The following is a 7,839-nucleotide window of genomic DNA, read 5'->3' as shown; positions in this document are numbered from 1 at the left end:
TCATGGAACTTAGTAACACTAAACACGAGAGCCAAAGCTTCTTTCTCTATCTGTGAATAATTTCTTTGCGCAGACGAGAGCAATTTGGACGCAAAGGCAATAGGGCGATCATGGGAGCCAACTTTGTGCGCAAGCACAGCACCGATCCCGAAATCCGATGCATCTACCATCAACAAAAGGGGTTTCCGGGGATCGTAAGGCGTGAGGCAAGTATTAGAAAGCAACGCCGATTTCAACTGGCGAAAGGCGCGTTCGCATTCCGTCGTCCAGACGAACGGAACACCCGTACGGCGTACGCGATGAAGCGGAGCTGAAAGAGAAGAGGCATTGCGCACATTCACTCTCACCTTGTGATTCTAGATCGTGTAATGTTCTTGCGACCTCATCACGCAATGCGTGGGGAACATTGCGCGCTCTGAAAAATTTCGGTTGCACGTTTACTTTCAGGTCCAAATGTGCTTCATAGTTTTTAGCGCAACCTAAGCCCGGTGCAAAAATGTCTGCAAATTCGTCACATAAGCGAGAAACACTGTCCGAAGGCACAGTCTGATTCACTGAGAGGACCTGATTTACAATAGACATGTTAAACATCTGAAATACATCTAAGCCAAACAAGTTCACTGCCGTAGAAGAACGAAGAACATAAAATGACACCAGTTTTGTTTGTCCCTTGTATGTTGCAAAAAGGCTGCACTGTCCTAACACAGGTATTGTCTGTCCTGAATATGTGGTTATCTTAACATTTGCGGAACGCAACGGAGGTTTGCCCAGTTGTTTCTACGTGTCGTGATTGAGCAATGAAACTGCAGCTCCGGTATCGAGCTGGAATGGTATCACTTTGCCTTCAAAGTCTAAGTCCACAAAAAGTTTATTGTTCTGCTGACGACAAGAGCGACTGTTTTGTGCAATTTGAACAGACACTGGTACAGATTCACTTGCTAATTGACGTGATTTCCGGCGACGTCGACGCACAGTTTTTGTGGGACTAACACAGGCACTGTTAGAGAAAGTGTCACTGGACGAAGTGGAATTAACGACATGAATGTCCATGGGCGAAGGTCCACGAGCCTGAGTGCCCTTGGTTCGATTCCGGCGCGAAGCAAAGGGCCTGGAATGGTTGTGATTGTCTGAACGGAGCTTTTTCTGGCAAACACTTTGAACATGTCCTTTCTTATTGCAGAAAAAGCAAATAGCTTGGCGTGACGGGCAATGTTCACGCGAATGTCTAGTAGCACACCGCGGGCATGATTTCACTGCATTTGTGTGCTGGCGCGGCACACCTGGTTTAGCGCGCGGCGGCAGCTGTGCGGACGTATGCGAGGGCAGTTGACCGGGCCGCGCAGCTCGAGAGCGCCCGGCGGGCCGGTTAATGTTACACACAGCTGGCGAAGTTTCAAAAGATTCCTGAGCACAGTCAAGTGTGTCCTGTCTATCCAATATGTCTATCACTTGTTGAAGGGAGGGATTAACTAGTTTCAAAATTTGCTCCCGTATGCGAACATCAGAAACGTTCTGTGCAATTGCATCACGCACCATTGTATCTGAATAAGAAAGACCACAGTCACATTCAAAAGAACACTCCCTAGTAAGTCCTTGCAATGTTGCTACCCACTCCCTATTAGTTTGACCGGCCGTACGTTTTGTACGAAAAAACGTATACCGTTTTGCAACCACATTAACTGTTTCTTTGAAATAGACATCTAATGCAGACAAAATTTCCTCGTAGGACAGAGTTGCTACGTCTCGTCGGGGAAACAATTTCACTATCACACGGTAGGTGGACACACCGACACAAGAAAGCAAAAACGGCTGCCGCTCATTACCTTGAATTCTGTAGGCAGCGAGGTGGAAGGCAAACTGGCGGGACCACTCTTGCCAGGTCTCTTGTTTCGGGTCGTAGTGCCTAAAAGGCGGTGCAACGGCAGGTTGTGGCTGCGGTAGCGGTGAAGCGGCGGCGGCCGCATCGGTGTGCAGCGCACGTTGACCCTGGACGAGCTGTCCAAGGGCATCCAATAACGCCTGCGTTTGCTGATTCTGCAAGCGATAAAATTCGGAAAGTACATCTGGCGAAGCCATGACACAAATAAATTAGGGCAAAGCAAAACACAAGATCCTTTGTAGACTCGTCGCCAATGAAGTGGACTGACAAGGCAGCCAGTCCACAGTGACGGGGGGCCGCAAGAAAGGAAGGCACGCGTACACACACACACGCCGACGGGCGTCAATTCTGGAACAGGATAACTATTGAATGGTAGCAAGAAAAGTACATAGCTGCTTTATACTTAACTTTATTATTTGATGACTACAGCATTCTTCTTGAGACATTTATACTATAACTCTCAAAGTAGGTAAGGCTAATGGCGCCTTGCTAGGTCGTAGCCATGGACTTAGCAGAAGGCTATTCTAACCGGCTCTCGGCAAATGAGAGGAAGGCTTCGTCTGTATGGTCGCTAGCAATCTCCTCGTACAACTGGGGCGAGTGCTATATCGTCTCTCGAGACCTGCCTTGTGGTGGCGCTAGGTCTGCGATCACACAGTGGCGACACGCGGGTCCGACATGTACTAAATGGACCGCGGCCGATTTAAGCTACCACCTAGCAAGTGTGGTGTCTGGCGGTGACACCACAGTTATCTTTTTCAAACAATGTCGGCTCTGGGTTTTGGGGGACGGTGCTTGAAGTCTTTGCAAAGTATGATTACTGGGATGACGACAAAAGTACTTGTCAACGGTCAATGCACGGGAGCCATAAATATTTGTCGTGGATTCCCGCAAGGAAGCCCACTCTCCATGCTGCTCTATGTCATAGCTCTGGAACCTCTTGTCCGACGTTTAAACGTTCTCTTGGAAGGGATCACGATTATGTCGGTGAAGAAAGTAACCAATGTGTATGCAGATGATTTAGGAGTCATAGTTCGGAGTGACGAAGATGTTCAAGCTCTTAAGACCGCCTTACACACTTATTGTGGTGCTACTGGTGCTGCTGTGAATAATACGAAAAGCTCTATGCTCAGCCTGAATGGTTATGCGAACGCAGACTTAGATTGGATCACTTCCACGAACCAACATAAGTCTCCCGGTGTAACATTTTCTAGCTGCCCGCTCAAGATGGCTTCCGTTAACTGGAAGAACATGCTTACCAACATCAGAGGCTCATTAATAGAGCATCGAAATAGGGACCTCAATTTAATGCAAAGGGTACAACTGATTAACTGTGTGATCCTGTCAAAAGCGATTTACCTGGGGCAATGTCTTCCTATTCCCTTGGGCATCGCCAAAAATATTACGAGGGCAGTTTGTCAGCTGTTATGGAGAGGCTGTATTTTTAAAGTGGCAGCTCGTACAGTGACCTTACCTCCGGTCGCCGGTGGCCTCGGACTCACAGATATTCGTCAAAAGACAGTGACTTTATTTATCAAGCGTACTCGAGAACGTCTCCGTAAGTACCCCGACAGTATTACGACGCAACTGTTTCACCTGACTGAACCTCAGAGTTTAGATGCTCCTGTCAATGTGGCTCCGATAAATGTCAAGTTGCACCACGTCAGACTTTACTTCACTGAGATCAGTTACAAAGAGAGTATACATCTGTCACCCAGCCGCAGCGCCACGTCATCTGCTACTTGTATTCCATGGCGCTGTTCAGTCAGGAATCGAATCGAGAAAAAATATCCATCCAAAGATTGGAATAGTGTTTGGAAGAATATTCATAATAAAGTCCTAACAATGTCAGTACGGTCGACATGGTATCAAGTGGTTAACGATATCATCGCCAACAATGAGAGGCTACATGCTATAGGACTTCATGATACTCCCTTGTGTCGCCGTTGTGGATATGTGGATACGACAGTTCACAGGTTTACTTGCCAAGGATACAATACCATATGGTAGTAGCAATGGAACGTGTAGGTGGCAGATAACATCTGTAAGAAATACGAAACTAAACCGCCTACCAATTGGAAGGACACAACATTCGATAGCGTACGTCTTTCGAATCAAACATCATCTCAAGATCTATAAACGAATCGAAGTTTGGCACCATGGTGGTGTTTGGGAACGGTGCGTTCTCATTCATACACTCCTGGAAATGGAAAAAAGAACACATTGACACCGGTGTGTCAGACCCACCATACTTGCTCCGGACACTGCGAGAGGGCTGTACAAGCAATGATCACACGCACAGCACAGCGGACACACCAGGAACCGCGGTGTTGGCCGTCGAATGGCGCAAGCTGCGCAGCATTTGTGCACCGCCGCCGTCAGTGTCAGCCAGTTTGCCGTGGCATACGGAGCTCCATCGCAGTCTTTAACACTGGTAGCATGCCGCGACAGCGTGGACGTGAACCGTATGTGCAGTTGACGGACTTTGAGCGAGGGCGTATAGTGGGCATGCGGGAGGCCGGGTGGACGTACCGCCGAATTGCTCAACACGTGGGGCGTGAGGTCTCCACAGTACATCGATGTTGTCGCCAGTGGTCGGCGGAAGGTGCACGTGCCCGTCGACCTGGGACCAGACCGCAGCGACGCACGGATGCACGCCAAGACCGTAGGATCCTACGCAGTGCCGTAGGGGACCGCACCGCCACTTCCCAGCAAATTAGGGACACAGTTGCTCCTGGGGTATCGGCGAGGACCATTCGCAACCGTCTCCATGAAGCTGGGCTACGGTCCCGCACACCGTTAGGCCGTCTTCCGCTCACGCCCCAACATCGTGCAGCCCGCCTCCAGTGGTGTCGCGACAGGCGTGAATGGAGGGACGAATGGAGACGTGTCGTCTTCAGCGATGAGAGTCGCTTCTGCCTTGGTGCAAATGATGGTCGTATGCGTGTTTGGCGCCGTGCAGGTGAGCGCCACAATCAGGACTGCATACGACCGAGGCACATAGGGCCAACACCCGGCATCATGGTGTGGGGAGCGATCTCCTACACTGGCCGTACACCACTTGTGATCGTCGAGGGGACACTGAATAGTGCACGGTACATCCAAACCGTCATCGAACCCATCGTTCTACCATTCCTAGACCGGCAAGGGAACTTGCTGTTCCAACAGGACAATGCACGTCCGCATGTATCCTGTGCCACCCAACGTGCTCTAGAAGGTGTAAGTCAACTACCCTGGCCAGCAAGATCTCCGGATCTGTTCCCCATTGAGCATGTTTGGGACTGGATGAAGCGTCGTCTCACGCGGTCTGCACGTCCAGCACGAACGCTGGTCCAACTGAGGCGCCAGGTGGAAATGGCATGGCAAGCCGTTCCACAGGTCTACATCCAGCATCTCTACGATCGTCTCCATGGGGGAATAGCAGCCTGCATTGCTGCGAAAGGTGGATATACACTGTACTGGTGCCGACATTGTGCATGCTCTGTTGCCTGTGTCTATGTGCCAGTGGTTCTGTCAGTGTGATCATGTGATGTATCTGACCCCAGGAATGTGTCAATAAAGTTTCCCCTTCCTGGGACAATGAATTCACGGTGTTCTTATTTCAATTTCCAGGAGTGTATTTAAGTGCTTACTTCTCGCAGTCATTTTAACGTATCCAGCCTATAGTACCCCCAACTGTAGCTGCTTTCCGTGCGGCCGCCGTATACGAAAGCGATCTGATAGGGCCTGGCTCCATCGCCAACAGCAGGAGCCTCTGGTCTCACAATTCGGCTACGAAGAACGTGGTTTGTTCTTCGAAAGAAACTTGAAAGCAACATCAGCGATGAGGTTATCAAAGATGACAAATAAATATTGCGAATCGAGATAATCGCGTCGTTCAGTAGTTGTTATACTGAATGCACAGGACATTTCTCATTTGCATTAGACAACGCTACACGACGATTCGGTGCTTATTTCTGCAGTAAGTAAGTGGGCCCACTACTTTCCTCCGATCGGATACCGACGTGGACGGATGCCATCATTAAATGATTCACGAGTGGGAGCTTCGTCAGCTGCACTGCAGCAGGGCGTTACAGCGTTTACACCAGCCACAGTACGATGCGATTTCGAATCGACAAACGACTTCTATCCGTATGGACTAGCGAGGGACGCAGTTTCCGGTGCATCAGACGAGGTGGCCGAGTGGTTAAAGCGTTGGACTGCTAATCCAATGTGCTCTGCACGCGTGGGTTCGAATCCCATCCTCGTCGAAGAATTTTACGTAAAGCACACATTTCGGATCACGCCTTCTACATGCGAAGCATTCGAGTCGCAGCCACGGTGCGGGACGGACGTGTGGCGGCAGCGCTGGCGCTATGGTGTAAACAACGGCTGTGTCGCTGGTACAAGGTCTGTTTGGTATCGCTTCTTTCGTTCTTGCGACTTGTGTAGAATTTATTTGAAGACAGTATGAATACGGTTCATGTTTTGAGGAAAAATACGATCAAATTTGCATTTGACAGAAACTTTGTCAGACCGAAAGCGTTTGAGATTAAGCAGTGGTTTATGGAAAAAGTTCAGATTTCTGTTGATGATGTTGTTGGCGTTCATTTATCCTTTGTTTCAAATGCTGCCTTTGTTAAATTGCAAAGTCCTGACTTGTGTTCTTCTATAGTAGATAAATGTGGTGGTGTCATCAAGTTTAATCATTCCGATGGGTCTGTCAGTGATTTTATCGTTTCTCATGCTGGACTCGGCATCCGAACTATTAGAGTTTTTGAGTTGCCCTTCGAGATTCCGGTCGAAGAGATAAATAAAGTTCTTAGGCCATATGGTAGGATTATTTCGAACATTGCAGAGAAATGGTCAGAGTCCTATATGTTTCCAGTCTTGAATGGCGTTCGTCAAATTAAGATTGAGCTTCAGAGGCATATACCTTCATATATAACTGTGTGTGGCTATCGAGCTGTCGTTATGTATGACGGACAACCCCGAACTTGCTCTCTATGTAATTCGACTGAGCACATTAGGAATAAGTGCACTAAGCGGCGTGTTCCACAGCTCCCGGCTGCGGACACTGCAGTTTCAGGCCCGGCGGTTAGTGTCAAGTTAACCTACGCGGCCGCTGCATACACTCGCGACCCCGCAGTACCGGCCCCCGCAGGGCATGGGGAAGCTCCCTCTGCACACGCGGTACCCGAGAATGACTTAGTACCGAGTCTCGGTGAAGCTGTTCGGGAAACAGAAGAGCGGCAATCACTTGATGAAAGACGTGAGATCTCCATTACGACTGAACGTCTGTCAGGTGAGCAGCAGGAGGTACTGCACACCGCAGGAATTGACTTTGCACGGCATTCTTCGACTTTCCAACACGGGGGTCCGACGGCTTCAGATCAGTCAGAAAAGGATACTGCAGGTCCACCAGTCCTACATACGGAAGTAACTGACGGGCCAACGGGGGAAACGTCGAATGGAGGAGAAGTGGGAACAGCAAATGCGAACGGCCACCACTGTGTGCAGGAATCAGATACTGGCGAACCACCTAAAGTTAGCAATGAGCTGGTGACTGCACCCACCATAGGGCCTACAAACGACACTGACAACAGAAATTTAGATGAACAGAAGGGACAGAAGTCGTCAGAGGATTCCCCCACAACCTCAGCGGGAAAATCTCCAGACTCGTCTCCTGTGCGCTCCCCAAGGAGAAAAAGAAACTCCAAGAAGCGGAGATTGGCTCATGAAGCTGCCGAGAGTTTGGCTCCTGCTTTACGAGACAAGCTCCGGTCCATACAGGGGAAAGACAAGGTGTTGGAAGGTTCTCCTGCGGCAAGTGCCAACGAGGGCCCTGCAGAACACGGCAGCCTTATGCAGTCTGAAAACGGACGCCAACCATCCTCAAATGAGATCAACACTACAACTGCAGATGTCGTAGACGCACCCGCGCTCGATCGAAGTACTTTAGGGACCAGGCTGGACTGGGC

The 7,839-nt window shown here is 49.6% G+C and overlaps 1 non-coding gene across 1 annotated transcript; it reads left to right on the top strand.

The window, feature by feature from the left end:
• The first annotated feature begins 6,047 nt into the window (after window positions 1-6,047).
• Window positions 6,048-6,129, top strand: Trnas-gcu. Its single transcript has one exon. It is a non-coding gene; the product is annotated as a tRNA-Ser (tRNA).
• The last annotated feature ends 1,710 nt before the right edge of the window (window positions 6,130-7,839 follow it).

The sequence above is a fragment of the Schistocerca americana genome, chromosome 2, assembly GCF_021461395.2.
Source record: "Schistocerca americana isolate TAMUIC-IGC-003095 chromosome 2, iqSchAmer2.1, whole genome shotgun sequence".
Lineage (NCBI taxonomy): Eukaryota > Metazoa > Arthropoda > Insecta > Orthoptera > Acrididae > Schistocerca > Schistocerca americana.
The sequence above is the reverse complement of the archived record's forward strand: the minus strand, read 5'-3'. Positions and strand labels throughout refer to the sequence as shown.